The 17,695-nt window shown below is 38.7% G+C and overlaps 1 protein-coding gene and 1 pseudogene across 3 annotated transcripts in view; both read right to left on the bottom strand.

Moving 5' to 3' along the window:
* SYT9 (synaptotagmin 9) overlaps positions 1-17,695 on the bottom strand; it is a 249,601-nt gene that overhangs the window by 219,089 nt on the left and 12,817 nt on the right. The gene's annotated exons all lie outside the window — the stretch shown is intronic.
* Positions 12,711-12,862, bottom strand: LOC136321409 (U1 spliceosomal RNA; annotated as a pseudogene).

Below are 17,695 nucleotides of genomic sequence, written 5' to 3'. Positions count from 1 at the left end.
ACTTATTTCGCTTCGTATCATGTTATCAAGATCCCACCATTTTGCTGTAAATGTTCCGATGTCATCATTTCTTATGGCTGAGTAGTATTCCATAGTGTATATGTGCCACATCTTCTTTATCCAGTCATCTATTGATGGGCTTTTTGGTTGTTTCCATGTCCTGGCCACTGTGAACAATGCTGCAATAAACATGGGGCTGCATGTGTCTTTACGTATCAATGTTTCTGAGTTTTGGGGATATATACCCAGTAGAGGGATTGCTGGGTCATAAGGTAGTTCTATTTTCAGTTTTTTGAGGAACCACCATACTTTCTTCCATAATGGTTGTACTACTTTACATTCCCACCAACAGTGGATGAGGGTTCCTTTTTCTCCACAGCCTCTCCAACATTTGCTATTACCTGACTTGCTAATAACAGCTAATCGAACAGGTGTGAGGTGGTATCTCATTGCCGTTTTGATTTGCATTTCTCTAATAGCTAAAGAAGATGAGCATCTTTTCATATATCTGTTGGCCATTTGTATTTCTTCCTGGGAGAAGTGTCTATTCATATCCTCTTCCCATTTTTTTATTGGATTGTTTGTTTGTTTGTTGTTGAGTTTTATGAGTTCTTTGTATATTTTGGATATTAGGCCCTTATCTGAGCTGTTGTTTGAAAATATCATTTCCCATTTAGTTGGCTTTCTGTTTATTTTGTTATCAGTTTCCCTTGCTGAGCAAAAACTTCTTAGTCTGATGTAGTCCCATTCATTAATTTTTGCCTTCACTTCTCTTGCCATTGGAGTCAAATTCATAAAATGCTCTTTAAAACCCAGGTCCATGAGTTGAGTACCTATGTCTTCTTCTATGTACTTAATTGTTTCAGGTCTTATGTTTAGATCTTTGATCCATTTTGAGTTAATTTTTGTACAGGGGGAGAGACTGTAGTCCAGTTTCATTCTTTTGCATGTGGCTTTCCAGTATTCCCAGCACCATTTATTGAAGAGGCTTTCTTTTCTCCATTGTGTGTTGTTGGCCCCTTTATCAAAAATTATTTGACTATATATATGTGGTTTTATTTCTGGACTTTCTATTCTGTTCCATTGGTCTGAGTGTCTATTTTTCTGCCAATACCATGCTGTTTTGATTGTCGTGGCCCTATAATAGAGTTTGAAGTCAGGTATTGTTATGCCCCCAGCTTCATTCTTTTTCTTTAGGATTGCTTTGGCTATTCGGGGTTTTTTATAGTTCCATATAAATCTGATGATTTTTTGCTCTATTTCTTTAAAAAATGTCATTGGAATTTTGATGGGAATTGCATTAAATTTGTATATTGCTTTGGATAATATAGCCATCTTGATTATATTTATTCTTCCTAGCCAAGAACAAGGTATATTCTTCCATCTCATTATATCTTTTTCGATTTCCCTTAACAATGGTTTATAGTTTTCATTATATAAGTCCTTTACATTCTTTGTTATGTTTATTCCTAAGTATTTTATTTTTTTTGTTGCAATCGTGAAGGGGATTATTCTTTTGAGTTCCTTCTCAGTTGTTTCATTGTTGGCATATAGAAAGGCTATTGACTTCTGTATGTTAATTTTGTATCCTGCCACCTTACTGTATTGGCTTATTGTTTCTAGTAGTCTTTTTGTGGATTCTTTGGGGTTTTCGATGTATAGGATCATATCATCTGCAAAAAGTGATACCTTTACTTCTTCTTTTCCGATATGGATGCCTTTTATTTCTTTGTCTTGTCTGATTGCTCTGGCTAGAACCTCTAGTACCACATTAAATAAGAGTGGAGAGAGTGGACAACCCTGTCTTGTTCCTGATTTAAGGGGGAAAGCCTTCAGTTTAGTGCCATTTAATATGATGTTAGCTGATGGTTTATCATATATGGCCTTTATCATGTTGAGATATTTTCCTTCTATACCCATTTTGTTGAGAGTCTTAAACATAAAATTGTGTTGTATTTTATCGAAAGCCTTTTCTGCGTCTATTGATAAGATCATGTGGTTTTTGTTCTTTGTTTTGTTGATATGGTGTATTACATTAACCGTTTTACGTATGTTGAACCATCCTTGAGATTCTGGGATGAATCCCACTTGATCATGATGTATTATTTTTTTAATATGTTGTTGTATTCGATTTGCTAGTATTTTGTTTAGTATTTTAGCATCTGTATTCATTAGAGATATTGGTCTGTAGTTTTCTTTTTTTGTGCCATCCTTGCCTGGTTTTGGTATGAGGGTTATGTTGGCCTCATAAAATGTGTTTGGAAGTATTGCTTCTTCTTCAATTTTTTGGAAGACTTTGAGTAGAATAGGAACCAAGTCTTCTTTGAATGTTTGATAAAATTCGCTGGTATAGCCGTCAGGGCCTGGACTTTTATTTTTGGGGAGGTTTTTAATGGTTTTTTCTATTTCTTCTCTACTGATAGGTCTGTTTAGGCTTTCTGCTTCTTCTTGACTCAGTCTAGGAAGGTTGTATTGTTCTAGGAATTTATCCATTTCTTCTAGGTTGTTGAATTTAGTGGCATAAAGTTTTTCATTGTATTCTACAATAATTCTTTGTATATCTACGGTGTCCGTGGTGATTTCTCCTCTTTCATTTTGGATTTTGTTTATATGAGTTCTTTCTCTTTTTTCCTTGGTAAGTCTTGCCAAGGGTTTGTCAATTTTGTTGATCTTTTCAAAGAACCAGCTCCTTGTTCTATTAATTTTTTCTATAGTTTTTCTGTTCTCTAATTCATTTATTTCTGCTCTGATTTTTATTATCTCCTTTCTTCGGCTGGTTTTGGGTTGTCTTTGTTCTTCTTTTTCTAGTTCCTTAAGGTGGGAAGTTAAGTGGTTCACTTGGGCTCTCTCTTGTTTGTTCATATATGCCTGAAGCGATATGAACTTCCCTCTTATCACTGCTTTTGCTGCATCCCATAGATTCTGATATGTCGTATTGTCATTTTCATTAGTCTGTATATATCTTTTGATCTCTGCACTTATTTCTTCTTTGACCCATTCATTTTTTAAAAGTATGTTGTTTAGTTTCCACATTTTTGTGGGATTTTTTTCCTCTTTTTTGCAGTTGAATTCTAGTTTCAAGGCTTTATGATCAGAAAATATGCTTGGTACAACTTCAATTTTTCTGAATTTGCTGATGTTGTTTTTGTGGCCCAACATATGGTCAATTCTTGAGAATGATCCATGTACACTGGAGAAAAATGTATACTCAGTCACTTTGGGATGAAATGTCCTGTAGATGTCTATCATATCCAGGTGCTCTAGTGTTTTGTTTAAGGCCACTATGTCTTTGTTGATTCTCTGTTTGGATGACCGATCTAGAGCCGTCAGCGGTGTATTGAGGTCTCCAAGTATGATTGTATTTTTGTCAGTTTTTGTTTTAAGATCAATAAGTAGCTGTCTTATATATTTTGGTGCTCCTTGGTTTGGTGCATATATATTAAGAATTGTTATGTCTTCTTGATTCAGTGTCCCCTTAGCCAGTATGAAATGGCCATTTTTGTCTCTAAGTACTTTTCCTGTCTTGTAGTCAGCATTATCCGATATGAGTATTGCTACACCTGCTTTTTTTTGGATGTTATTTGCTTGGAGTATTGTTTTCCAGCCTTTCACTTTGAATTTGTTTTTATCCTTGTTACTTAGATGAGTTTCCTGTAGGCAGCATACAGTTGGATTTTCTTTTTTAATCCATTCTGCTACTCTGTGCCTTTTTATTGGTGAGTTTAATCCATTTACATTTAGTGTAATTATTGATACTTGTGAGTTCCCTATTGCCATTTTATATCTTGCTTTCTGTTAGTTTTGTGTCTTGTTTGATCCTTCTCTTTCGTTTTTCTATCTTTTGTTTTTATTTGGTTGTATTCCATACATCTTTCCTCTGTTGCTATCTTTTTTATCTCATGTGTTTCTGTGGTGGTTTTTTCAATGGTGGTTACCTTTGAGTAATGAAAAGGGTCCCTACCCTGTTCATTGTAGCGAACTATTTTGTGAGTACTTTTGCACTCCATCGTCCTTTGCTACTGTTAATCTCCGTCTTCTCCCCCTCTTTCTTTTTGTTGTTGTCACAGTTTAAATTTGGTTTTATTGTGTTCTTCTTGGAGCTTTTACTTGTGGCTCTGTTTTTTTTTGTTCTTTGTATCTGATTGGAGAACCCCCTTTAGTAATTCCTGGAGTGGGGGTTTTCTGATGATAAATTCCCTCATCTTTTCTGTATCTGTGAATGTTTTTATTTCTCCTTCGTATTTGAAGGATAGCTTTGATGGGTATAGTATTCGTGGCTGAAAGTTCCTCTCTTTCAGGACTTTAAATATTGGGGTCCACTCTCTTCTAGCTTGTAGAGTTTCTGCTGAGAAATCTGATGATAATCTAATGGGCCTTCCTTTATATGTTGTATTCTTCTTTTCCCTGGCTGCCTTGAGAATTTTTTCTTTGCTGTTGGTTTGTGTCAATTTCATTATGATATGCCTTGGAGTAGGTTTGTTGAGGTTAAGAAAACTTGGAGTTCTGTTTGCTTCTTGAACTTGAGGCTTTAGTTCTTTCCACAGGCTTGGGAAGTTCTCATCAATTATTTGTTTAAGTATGTTCTCCATTCCATTTTCTCTCTCTTCTCCCTCTGATATACCTATTATTCTTATGTTATTCTTTTTGATGGAGTCAGATAATTCTTGTAGGGCTATCTCATTTTTTTTAATTTTTGAGTCTCTTTCTTCTTCTCTCTGTTGTGCCTCAAGTTGCTTGTCTTCTATTTCACTAATCCTCTCTTCTATCTGACCTGTTCTATTAGCTAAGCTTGTTACTTCGTTTTTCAGCTCGTGAATTGAGTTTTTCATCTCTGTTTGATTTGTTTTTATAGTTTCAATTTCCTTGGACATATATTCTTTGTGTTCATGGAGTTGTTTTCTGATTTCCCTATATTGCCTTTCTGTGTTTTCTTGTATATCTCGGAGGATTTTTAGGATTTCTATCTTGAATTCTCTGTCATTTAGCTCCAAGGTTTCCAATATATTAAATTTTTTCTCCATAGATTTTTCCTCATCTAGCTGTGTTACCTCTCTTTCTTTTGTATCCATGATATTCGATTTTTTCTTCCTTAATGGCATCTGAGGGTGGTTTTGTTGATAGTATTAATGAGATTTAATAAAGAATAAAAAGTTAAAAAAAATAAAAAAATAACAAATCGAAAAGAGTTGTTTTTTTAAAAAAAAATTAATAATGAAATAAAGAAAAATAAAATAAAATAAAAATTTTTAAAAAAGGCAATTATTCCCCCCCTCTTTTTTTCCTCTCCTCTCCTCTCCCCTCTTTCTTGAGAAAATCTTGTGGTGGACTGTGAGTTATAACAAACAATGCCTGTGATGGAGGGCCTGAATTGGGGAAAAGTAATAAAGGGGCAAAAAAGGGAGAAAGAAAAAAAAAAAAAAAGGAAAAAAAATAAAAGAAAAAAGAAAAAAAAAAGAGCGTATGGACCCACACAAAGCAAATAAGGAAAAAATTTGGGTCAAGAATAAAATGATTTGCTTTTAGGTGTTGGTTTTCTAAGAGTTATGATGAGAGGAATAAGAGGAAAATGGAAAAATGGGGGGACAAATTAAAAACTTACTATTGTATTTAGTGGAACAAGAACTAGATAATATGGAGAGCCAGGGATGGGAGCACTGCTAGTGAGTTAAAAAGGTGAAGTAAAAACCCCCCAAAATGCCACAAACATAGGTTTGAGTCCCAGATAAGATAATTTGTTTGTTATTGAGGTTTGAATGAGAGGAGATGTAAAGGAGAAAGGAAGAAACTAATATAGAGGGAGAAAAGAAAGAGAGAGAGAGAAAAAAAGAGGGAACCACTAAAAGAAGAAAAAAGAAAGGAGAGAGAGAGAGAGAGTTAAGGGTTTTGGAGTGCAACCCTCATAGAGAGAAAGGAACAGAAGAGAAATGATAATGGGAGATGTAACACTTATGGGTAGTGTAGTTCAAGGAGAGGAGAGAGTAAGACCGGCAGAGAGTTAATCGGCCAAATTGGAGGAGGAAAAAAAAGTCTCAAGAATGAAGATAAGAGAAACAAACGAACAAATATAATAAAATGGGATAGGTTATAAAGTCTGCAGATTATTCTTGATTTTGAAAGGTTATCTTCTTGCTTTTTCTTTTCTCTCCCTCTTCCTGGTCGGTGACTCTGTACCCCGGGTTCTGCCCCTTTGGCACGCTCAGGTAGAGGTTTGCAGTTGATAAGTCTCTATGGCAATGTCATGTATTGTGCTTTATTCTCGTTGGGAGTCGAGGCTCATTAGCATTTATAGGCTCCGACAGTGAGAGAGTCCGTGTTCCTGGAGCCTTTCTCCTAGTCTTTCCTTCCTCAATTAGTAGCCTGATAGTCCAGGTATGGGGTTGCTGCTGCCTCTGCCTGGATAGTAAGAGGCTCAAATTGCTGGCAACTCCCCACTCTATTTCCACTCAGCACAGGGCTCTGGGTAAGGCTCAGTCAGCCAGAGCTGCTAGCATAATCAGGCGGGCTTTCCGCCCACTCGAAGACCTCTGGCTCTGCCACTCTATCCGGTAACACAAGCGGGCGCCCACTTCCGGGGCGCTTGGAGGAAACTCTCACTCACTGTCTGCAACCAGGATATCCGGCCAGCAGTCTCACGCTCTGAGTGAAACCCCCAACCGCAGGGAAAAGTTGCAGCGTTGGAATTGAGTCTCGCTCCGTCCCCGTGTGCGGCTTTTGCAAGGCGCTGGGGCGGCCCGAGATTCCGCTTTGGCCCACACAAAGGCCCCTGACTCTGCCCCTCTGTGCGATAACACGGGCGCGCACTTCCGAGGCACTCGGAGGAATCGCTCACTCCTTATCTGCGCGCGCAAACCAGGATATGAGGCCGGCCGTGGTTCCCTCTGAGTGAAACAGCCTCCAGCACGGAAAATCTCCACCGTTGGGATTAGTTCTCACTCCCTCCCGTGCGTGGCTTTCCCAGGGCGCTGGGGCTGCCCAGAGACTCTGCCCTCAGCCCACAGAAAGGCCTCTGACCCTGCCTCTCCGTGGGGCAACACGGGCACCCACTTCCGCGGCTTAGGAAGAAATCTCTCTTCCACTAACTGCGCACCGACCAGGAGACCGGGTAAAATGGCCGCTCCGCTTGTCTTTCTTTGTTTGGGTTTGGCGCGAGTGTTAGCTTGTATTGCCCGGGTTGCCACAGGATCAGATTTTCCTCGGCTTGGATCTCTGAGCCACAGCCTGGTTCGGCCGTTTTTGCTGCGGGGGCCTGGATCTATTCACCCCCTTTGCCCGCCTCAGTTTCTATATTCACAGTTACCAGAGAAAGCCGCCCTGTTTAGGTTAGTGAGGAAGGCGGAGCATTTCTTACTCCCTATTTCCTTCGGGGTTTGGTTATATATTTAGCCAATTTTTCACTCAATCATACCTTTGGGTGTATTGCGAAGAATCTGGAAGCTCCAAGTATAGGTTTTTCTGTTTCTGGTTGAAGATCTTGTTGAGTTTTGGGGGAGATTTATCGGTATCGCTTCCTACTCCGCCATTACTCTGACGTCATCACTCTGTAATGTTTTTTTGGAAGAAAAAAGTTGTTGCTGTGTGTCTGTCAAAATCCATCCAGCTCGTCTATTATGGTTGTTGGCTTTGTGGTCAGGCTGAAGAATGCTTCACCTACCTAAAATATGATGGAAACTGGTAGTTGTCACCCAGTATCTACCTTTTCCTTTCTCTAAATTAAACAAATCCTGAAATTCAAATTGTATTTGGCACAAGACAGCAAGCTAAAAGACTATATTTTCCAACTTTCTTTCTAGCTAGGGATGGCCATGTGATTAAATTCTCATCAATGAGTGTTGAGTAGAACTGCCAGAAAGGTTACTGAAAAGCAGACTCAGATTGGAGGTAGAAACTTTTGTCTTTCCCAGAAATGCAAATAAAAGCGCTGGAATTCCATGAGCCATCTCAGCCCACAAGGTAACTTTGAGTAACAAGCCATGTACTCAAAAAAGCAAAGTATTAAAAAAATAAATAAGTAAAATGTCTAATCAGTGGTGACGCAGTGGATTGAGCATGAACCTGGAATGCTGAGGTCCCAGGTTTGAAACTCGAGGTCTCTTGAGCTGAGGCTCATGGGCTTGAGTATAGGGTCACTGGCTTGATCGCAGGATCATCAATATGATCCAAAATCATACAAAAGGTACATTAATTGCTGTCTTGAAGTCCAAGGTCACTGACTAGAGTGCTGGCTCAGCTTGAGACTCCTGGTCAAGGCACATATGAGAGAAGCAATCAATGAAAACTAAAGTGAAGCAACTATAAGTTGATGCTTCTCCTTCCCTCTCCTCTCTCCTTCTCTGTCTCCAACTCTAAAAAAAAAGAAAAAGAAAAGGAACCTGGATCTTATGACTGACTACCTGAAGCCTCCCAGAGGCTATGAGCAGCCTACATCTACTGGCATGAGAGAAGTTTTAAAATATACTTTCTTACCAAGCCACTGTTATTAATGTTTTTCTGTCATAACTACAGAATCCTGATTATAAATTATCATCATTTCCTTTAGAATATTAATGATTTTACTTTTTATAAAATTCAAAGCATATGAAAATTTTGCGGAGCAGAGCAGAAATACAATTAGTTAAATAGTTATCCAATTATCGCAGCACCACTTACTGATCAACCCACTTTCTCCCCCACTGATTTGAAATGCCACCTTTACCAAATACTATGCTGCCATGTTACTTTGTTTCTGTGCTATTAGTTTTTCGGGGGGAGGGGAGATAGAGGCTTTATTTTCTTTAAGAAGTAGAAAGTACAGTTGTCCGCAGAAAGTTGAGAACAGAAGTCTATCTCAGATGAGTAGGAGAAGATCAAGGAAGAGGTCAAATGACAGAATGATCAAGCACCACTGAGGGCCCCAAACAGTAAACAACCCAAATGTCCATAAACTAGTGAATAGATAAATAAAATCTAGTACATCCATACAGTGAAACACTAATCACTAGTAAAAAGGAAAGAACTTATGACACATGTTCCAACATAGCTAGACCTCAAAAACAGTATGCTAAGTGAAAGAAGACAACCACAAAGGAGATCACATACTGTACACTCATTCGTATGAGTCCAAAAAAGGCAAATCTATGGGAAAGACAGTAAGTTACTGGCCTCCTGGAACTGGAATTAGTGGCAAATAAATATGAGGGATCTTACCAGGGTGAAGGAAATGTTCTAAAGCTGACTTATAGTGGTGCCTGCACAACTGCACAGATTTACTAAATAATCACTAAACTATACACATAGAGTGGGTGAGTTACATGACATAAAATATACTTCAAAAAAGTTATTTTTTCACTTACTATCATGCTAAGTGAAATAAGCCAGGAAGAGAAAGAAAAATATTATATGACCTCACTCATTTGAGGAATCCAATGAACAATGTAAACTAAGGAACGGGACAGAAGCAGAGGTGGGATCAAAGGGACCAGAGGGAAAGCGGTCAGAGGGAAAGTGAAAGAGAAGATGGGATCAGAGAAGGGAAAGAGATTTGTGAAATTATATATACATAACACAGCATTATAGAGAACAGGACAGCAAATCCTGGAGGGAAGGGGGGAAGGAATTGGGGGGAGGGGGCAAAGGGGAGGGGCCGAGGGGAACACGGGGGTGGGGGGTGATATATTCGGTGGGACACTTGAATCTATGTAAACACAATAAATTAAAATCATAAATATAAAAAAGAAAAAGTAAGGGCCTGACCTGTGGTGGCGCAGTGGATAAAGCGTCGACCTGGAAATGCTGAGGTCGCCGGTTCGAAACCCTGGGCTTGCCTGGTCAAGGCACATATGGGAGTTGATGCTTCCAGCTCCTCCCCCCTTCTCTCTTTGTCTCTCCTCTCTCTCTCTCTCTCTCTCTCTCTCTCTCTCTCTCTCTGTCTCTTCCTCTCCTCTCTAAAAAATGAAATAAATAAAAAAGAAAAAGTTATTTTCTTAAAAAATAAGGGAGGCTCCGGCCAGTTGGCTCAGTGGTAGAGCATTGGCCCAGTGTGTGGAGGTCCCAGGTTCAATTCCCTGCCAGGGCACACAGGAGAAGTGCCCATCTGCTTCTTTCCACTCTCCTTTCTCTCTATCTCTCTCTTTCCCTCCTGCAGCTAAGGCTCCATTGGAGCAAAGCTGACCTGGGTGCTGAGGATGGCTCCCTGGCCTCTGCCTCAGGCCCTAGAACAGGGGTCCTCAAATTTTTTACACAGGGGGCAAATTCACTGTCCCTCAGACCATTGGAGGACCGGACTATAGAAAAAAACTATGAACAAATCCCTATGCACACTGCACATATCTTATTTTACAGTAAAAAAAAAACAAAACGGGAACAAATACAATATTTAAAATAAAGAACAAGTAAATTTAAATCAACAAACTGACCAGTATTTCAATGGGAACTATGGGCCTGCTTTTGGCTAATGAGATGGTCAATGTCCGGTTCCATATTTGTCACTGCTAGCCGTAACAAGTGATATGACGCACTTCCGGAGCCATGATGCGTGCATCCCGCGTCACTGGAAGTAGTACTGTACATGAGCGACTCCACACTTTGCGGGGCCGCCACATACAGTACTCCAGGAGTACTGGATGCATCCTGTGCTCCTCTCACTGACCACCAATGAAAGAGGTGCCCCTTCAGGAAGTGCAGCGGGGCCAGATAAATGGCCTCAGGGGGCCGCAGTTTGGGGACCCCTGCCCTAGAATGGCTCCAGTTGCAATGGAGCAATGCCCCAGATGGGCAGACCATCCCCCATAGTGGGCATGCCGGGTGGATCCCGGTGGGGCACATGCCAGTGTCTGTTTCTCTGCCTCCCTGCTTCTCACTTCAGAAAAATACAAAAAAATAAAAATAAAAATAAATAAGTAAGGGAATGGCTGGAGATTGAAGAAAATGTACAAAGTTTATGTTACTTATTTTGTATAAACATGGCCAAAAATTAAAACAAATAATTATATATAAATGACAACACCAAAACTTATCACTGTTAATAGGTTTCCTAGTGCTTTAACATTCTTGTATTCTTGAAATAAATCCTGAAATTACAGCATATCATACTTTTAATACAAAGTTGTATTTACTTTACCATTATTTAACATAAAATTTGGGTACCTGAGACTTTTTTATGTGTGTGAATTTTTTATTTATTTATTTTTTTGCAAGAGAGAGAGACAGAGAGAGGTAGACAAGGACAGAAAGTCAGGAAGAAAGAGAGATGAGAGGCATCAATTCTTCGTTACAGCTCCTTAATTGTCCATTGATTACTTTCTCATATGTGCCTTGACTGGGGGTCTACAGCAGAGCAAGTGAGCCCTTGCTCAAGTCAGCAACCTTGGGCTCATGCCAGCAATCTTAGGCTTCAAGCCAGTGACCTTGGGCTCAAGCCAGCAACCTTGCAACTCAAACCAGCGACCTCAGAGTTTTGGACCTGGATCCTTTGCGTCCCAGTCTGACAATCTGCGCCACCATCTGGTCAGGCAAATATTTCTTAAATTTTTTTTCCCTATAGTCTTTGTCAAATTTAATATCAGTATGATAGTAGCCTCATAAAGTGAATGGGAATGTTTTCTATGCTTTCTGTTTTGTGAAATAGTTTTAAAAGTATATGAATTATTAAGCCTCTCCAGAGAACGACTTGATAATTTTGTATCAAAATATTTAATGTGTATAAATCTATAGCAATTCCAAGTCTACCTTTAAAAAAAGGTAAATAACAACGATTCTTTTAGGATAATGAAAACGTTTGTGACTTTTACTTATTTCTTAGGCTCATTAAAAAATTTTTTTTCAATAAGAATTTAAAAACAAATTTGCAATAACTATTAAGGTTCCAAAAAGAGAGAGATGATGCATTACTTTATATTTTGATAGACTAACCTATACAAATACCTGGGCCTATAGCTTTTTGTGAATAATAGTTCTTATGTCTTCTAAACATTTTTATACCTAATCTGAGGTGTTTGTACCTTCTCCTCAATTTGTATTTCCACATCACTGGCATATATGGCATCTTATTACAGAAAGTTTTTAATCTCTTCTATATCTGTTATTAAATCTCTTTTCTCATTCCTTTTGCTTTATAGTCATGTTTCCTCATATTATTTTCTTGGTCAGAATAGCAAAATATTTACTTATTTATAATTCAAAGAAGCATGCCTTGTCTTTGTTTATTAATACAACTCTTTCTTTGTCTCCCCCCCCCCCCACTTTCTAACTCTTTGGTTTCACTAATGCTTTGCTCCCTCAGTTTTTGGTTTACTTTATTTTCCCATGACTAGGTTCTACAATTTAATCTGGATTTATTTATTTTCTATTATTCTATTTATTTAGTATAACAAGTTAAAGTTATAAATTTTCATCTAAATATAGTTTGGGTGAACTCTAGAGATCTGATAGCTGCACTCTTATTTCCATTGTATTTTCAATGTCTATAATGTTAGTTTTCAGTTCCGATTTATTTATTTATTTATTTATTTATTTATTTATTTATTTATTACTGAAGAGATCTCTGAAGGAGTTTGATTTTCAGGTATTTAGGGTTCTGGTGGTGTTTCTTGTTGCTCATTCACAGATAGACTTATTGCATTATGATCAGTAAATGTAGCCCATACACTTCCGATCCTTTGGAATTAATGTACCTTTTGTATGATAGTGACATTTTCTTTTCTTTTTTTCTTTTCTGTTTTGGTCTATTTTTATTACAAACGCAGTCCTCCACTACTACACATTATATAGTCAAGTTTCCCACATTTGGGGAAATCGCAGGGGTCAGCACATCCAGAGTGTAATGGATAAGCCTCTTCCTGGGAAAACCAACTTCATGATCATAGTATCTCCCCTGCTGGGTAAGTATTTTTCTTTTCTTTTTTTTAATGAGTTTTTTTATTGTTGTTGTTGTTGTTTTTACAGAGACAGAGAGAGAGAGTCAGAGAGAGGGATAGATAGGGACAGACAGACAGGAACGAAGAGAGATGAGAAGCATCAATCATCAGTTTTTCATTGTGGCACTTCAGTTGTTCATTGATTGCTTTCTCATATGTGCCTTGACCAAGGGCCTTCAGCAGACCAAGTAACCCCTTGCTCGAGCCAGCGACCTTGGGTCCAAGCTGGTGAGCTTTGCTCAAACCAGATGAGCCTGCGCTCAGCTGGTGACCTCGGGGTCTCTAACCTGGGTCTTTCCCATCCCAGTCCAACGCTCTATCCACTGCGCAACCGCCTGGTCAGGCTTAAAGAGCAGTTTTTTTGAAACATCCTATGAACATTATTTTTTCTTTCAGTGAGTAGAAAATTCCATAACTATTTCACATAAGTCAAACTTTCAACAAGATTTTTTATCCTCTATGTATGTATTTATTTTGTCTATCTGAAGTGTCATGTTCCTAGAAGTATAGTAATCTTCCACTATCATTCTGAATTTTATAACTTCTGAAGTGTTAACAAACTTGGTTCTATGTATTTAAATATTGCTTCATTCCTTAAAAGTAAAAGTTTAGGGCTGCTAAGATTTCATTGTTTATTGTACTATTTATCAATTTAAAATAAGTGATACTTAGTGACTTCTAAGTCACATTCGGTATGTTTACTATAGAAATGTTTACTTAGCATGAAGCTTTGGAAAAAAACAGAAAAAGACAATATAAAATCTACAGATATTTTGTACTTGCTATTTTATTATATTTAATGAAATTATTTCTTAAACATCTATTAAAGAATCAGGTAGTAGAGAGCCAACTCTCATCCTCCCAACATTTCCCATGTTCTGAGCTACATTATTGAGGCTGCTACTGACCACCAGCTGCTCTCCAGGAGCGCCCCCAATCAGACCTCATGACTGTTCAGAGCACTGTGCCCACAGCCCTAAACCATCACCTTTTCTATAAAGGCATATATCATAGAGCTCTTGTGTTGCGAATCCGTCCAATTTACCTTCCCAATTCCCACATACTAAGACACTGCTTAGATAGTTGTAATTGAGTCACTGAAGCATGAAAAAGATAAAAATTAAAAGATAAAAAAACCAGGCCCTGGCCGGTTTGCTCAGTGGTACAGCATCAGCCCAGCGTGTGGCGGGTTCAATTCCTGGCCAGGGCACACAGGAGAAGTTCCCATCTGCTTCTCAACCTTCCCCTCTCCTTTATCTCTATCTCTCTCTTCCCCTCCTGTAGCTAAGGCTCCATGGAAGCAAAGTTGGCCCAGCAATGAGGATGGCTCCATGGACTCTGCCTCAGGTGCTAGAATGGCTCCGGTTGCAATAGAGCAATGTCTCAAATGGGCAAAACATTGCCCCCTAGTGGGCATGCCAGGTGGATCGTGGTCGGGCACATGCAGCAGTCTTTCTGCCTCCCTGCTTCTCACTTCAGAAAGATTTTTTTAAAAACCAAAAAAACCCCGAAAAAAACCAATGTCATGGAAAAGAGCTGCTATTTTCATCTTTACTGGCCTACAGAGTAGATCCTCTCAAATTGAACCTATGGGGATTAGATTCCCCCCAGAGAAGCCTACAGTAATCCACACATAAATGGGCTCTAAAGCAGTGCAGAGTTAGAATCAATGGATGATTCTACCAATAGCAGCTGGAAAAAACAAAACAAAAATAAAAACTCTTGGGGGGTTTTTTGGTTCTCTCCACAGACTCTCTCCAAAATACATTCCATAACATGATGAAACTAACTCCCTAAAAATTAAAGTAATTCACATAAAGCACTTTAAAAGCCCTAGAAGAAGGATGACCTATAAATTCAAGCTATTACAGTCACATTAAATCTAAAGTAGCAGTCACAGTGGAACAGGTTAAAGAAAAACAAACAATGGTTTTCTCATTCTCTCTGCAATATTGTATTGGGAGCTGTCAGAGCTACCTCAGTCGTGCTATCCATTAACAACCATATTATTTGAAAAATTCAGAACTTAGACTTAAGGTTTTCTGAAAAGTGTTAAAGTGGTTCTAATGAGGCCCCTCTTTCTTTGTTTTCCAGGTTTTCTTGACAGGAAGTGAACAGATTGGCAATACACGAGAGCCTACAGGAATCAATAAACCATGTTCTTCTCTAAGTTCACAGCCTACGTAGAGTTTTTACAGATTTTATTTATAGCACGGTTATCCTAAATTAAAAATAAAAGATAATCACAGTACTACATGTCTACTAATAAAGAAGACCATGATTTTAGCATCAGAATGCTATAGTTACATCCTACAGCTAAATTTTATACAGAATGTATTACTAGTCGCACCAACAGCAGCTGTACTTACTAATACTTTGAGATTAACTCCCACTTTGGGAAGAAAAAAAGGATCAATCATAGATAGTAAATGCATTTTTGTGCTTGGATTTCTTTGCCTAATATAACAGTTTTAAACAAATGGTTCAAGCATTTATTTTGACAATGGGGCTGTAAAAAGTCATTTCAATCCATAAAGACCATAAATACATGTCATTTGCAACCCTGGCTGCACACTAGACTCGTGTCAAGATATTTGAGGTGTCAGCCTAGAAGATTCTGATGTAGTCGGTCTGGAGATAGGGCAGTGGCATCTTCCAAAGTTCCCCACTTGATTCTGATGCATAGCTACTAGAATTGAAAATCACTTTCTAAAACCCTTCAAAATGAAAGTGGCCTTAGAATTCAACCATTTCTCATTCTCTTTGATTTTCATTAATTTCTTTCCAATGGTTCTACCAGTTAACTTCCCTGGACATCTGCATCTCATACACATCCTCAAACTTAAAACGTTCAAAATTAATCTTATTATTTTTCCCACAAAATGTGCTCAATCTCTTGTAGTAAACCTGATAAATCACATTACTATCATCCCAGACACTTAGGTAAAAATGTGGGAATTAGGGTCCTGCCACATCGTTTCAGTGCACTGGCTATTTTATCTGATGAATTTTTTTATATCTATCCCCTGTTCTTCAACTCCATTTCCTTAAAGCATTCCTTCAATGCTTCTGCCTAGGTAAATACTAGTCGTCTACCACTCCTGCTGTTTGCTTGAAATCCCCCAGCTTTGAATCTCACATTGACTGAGTGCACACTTATACCACAGCTATCCAGCCTTGTCACGAACACCTACTCTTGTTCAGGTCACTTCTCCTTCCCCACTTCTGGCTTTTTGTCACTCTCTCCGTCACTACTTTTGTCTTAATTTTTAGTTAATTCAATACCTCCAAAGCTCTGGTATTTCCATTCTTTTCCATGTTTCCTTCAATAATTTGGCCTCAATCCTACCTTAGGGCTTCACTCCCATGATCATACCCTAGACCTGGTCATCCAATAAGTGCAGCCCCTCCATAATCTCTGCCCACCTCCTCTTCACTGCATTCTCAGTAAACATCCCACCCCAGAGAACCTAAAATCCACTAACCCTTTCATCTCTTGACTATCCCTAAACACACATATGTCCTCTTTACTCTCCTGCTCAGATGAAATTTCAGTCAATCATTGCAATCACTCCATCTGTACACCCTCAGTTCTTTGCTATTCTTTCACTGCCCGGCACAAGCACAACCCTGCTCAAACACAAGCTCCTATCTCTCCATCCCTGCACAGAGTGCATGGAAGAAAATTTCACATCTATGGTGGTGGATAGCACTTTAAATTCATGATTAACAACGTCAAGTGGGTTCTTAATGTTCCCAAGCAAACATACGCCACCTTCCTAATCTATTCACCCTCTTATCTCCTCCTAACCTATCATTTATCCTTCCCTGTTTTCAAGCCTCCATCCTCTCCTACCCTCACTCTCAGCTGATAACCTTGCTGCTTCCTTTTTCACCCATAATGGAAGAGTGATCACAAGACAAACCTCTGTAAGATCCCCAAATGATATCTACCCACCTGGGCCCACATACTCCTTGAAAATAAACAAACTGTTGAAAAACCCACCTACTGAAGCATATCACTCAGGCAGTTCAATCCTCTGAATTATTTTTAATTTCCCTCCAGCTCACAAACATGTAGTTATTTTGTCCTTTCTTTAAAACCATCTTTTGAATTATTCTTCTCTTTCAAAACAAAACTCAAAAGAATGTAATGTACTCCTTCTTCAACTTCTGTTTTCTCTCTAGTCAGACTTTCATCACCTTGACTCACACACCAATCCTCCAAAATCACTCCATTCAAGGTCACCAATGAACCTCTGGGTAACTAAAATGCACTGGTCAGTTCTTGGTCCTCATCTTATTTGACCTATCAGCTGCATTTCACACAAGGGAGCCCTCTCTGCTTTCAGAAATACTGTCTTCACCTTCCTCCCGCTGTGTTTACTGATCCTTTTCAGTCTCCTTTGTCGGTTCCTCCTCTAACGTCTAACTAATTGTTTGACTTCTTTTCAATCTTCATTTGCCTGTTGGTGATCTAACCTAGTTTCCCAATTTTAAATATCATCTTTATGCTAATGGTTCCTAAATGCATACGTGCAGACTAGACTTCTTCCTTGAAGTCCTAGGAAGGATATCCAAATACTTATTCAAGGATATTGCTCCAGCAATCCTCCCTCTGTATCCTACATCATGTATTTTTGTTCTCTACTAGATCATTTTCATCACATTAGTGCTGTTATCTGTTACAATTTAAAACAAAAACAGAAAACCTTGATCTCATTTTCCTCACCAGCAACTACTAGCCCACTTCTCTACTCTTGTTGGCAGAAAAACTTGAGAGAGTAGTAATATACTCACTGCCC

The sequence above is a fragment of the Saccopteryx bilineata genome, chromosome 1 (genome assembly GCF_036850765.1).
Source record: "Saccopteryx bilineata isolate mSacBil1 chromosome 1, mSacBil1_pri_phased_curated, whole genome shotgun sequence".
NCBI lineage: Eukaryota > Metazoa > Chordata > Mammalia > Chiroptera > Emballonuridae > Saccopteryx > Saccopteryx bilineata.
This window is presented reverse-complemented; position numbering and strand designations above follow the sequence as displayed.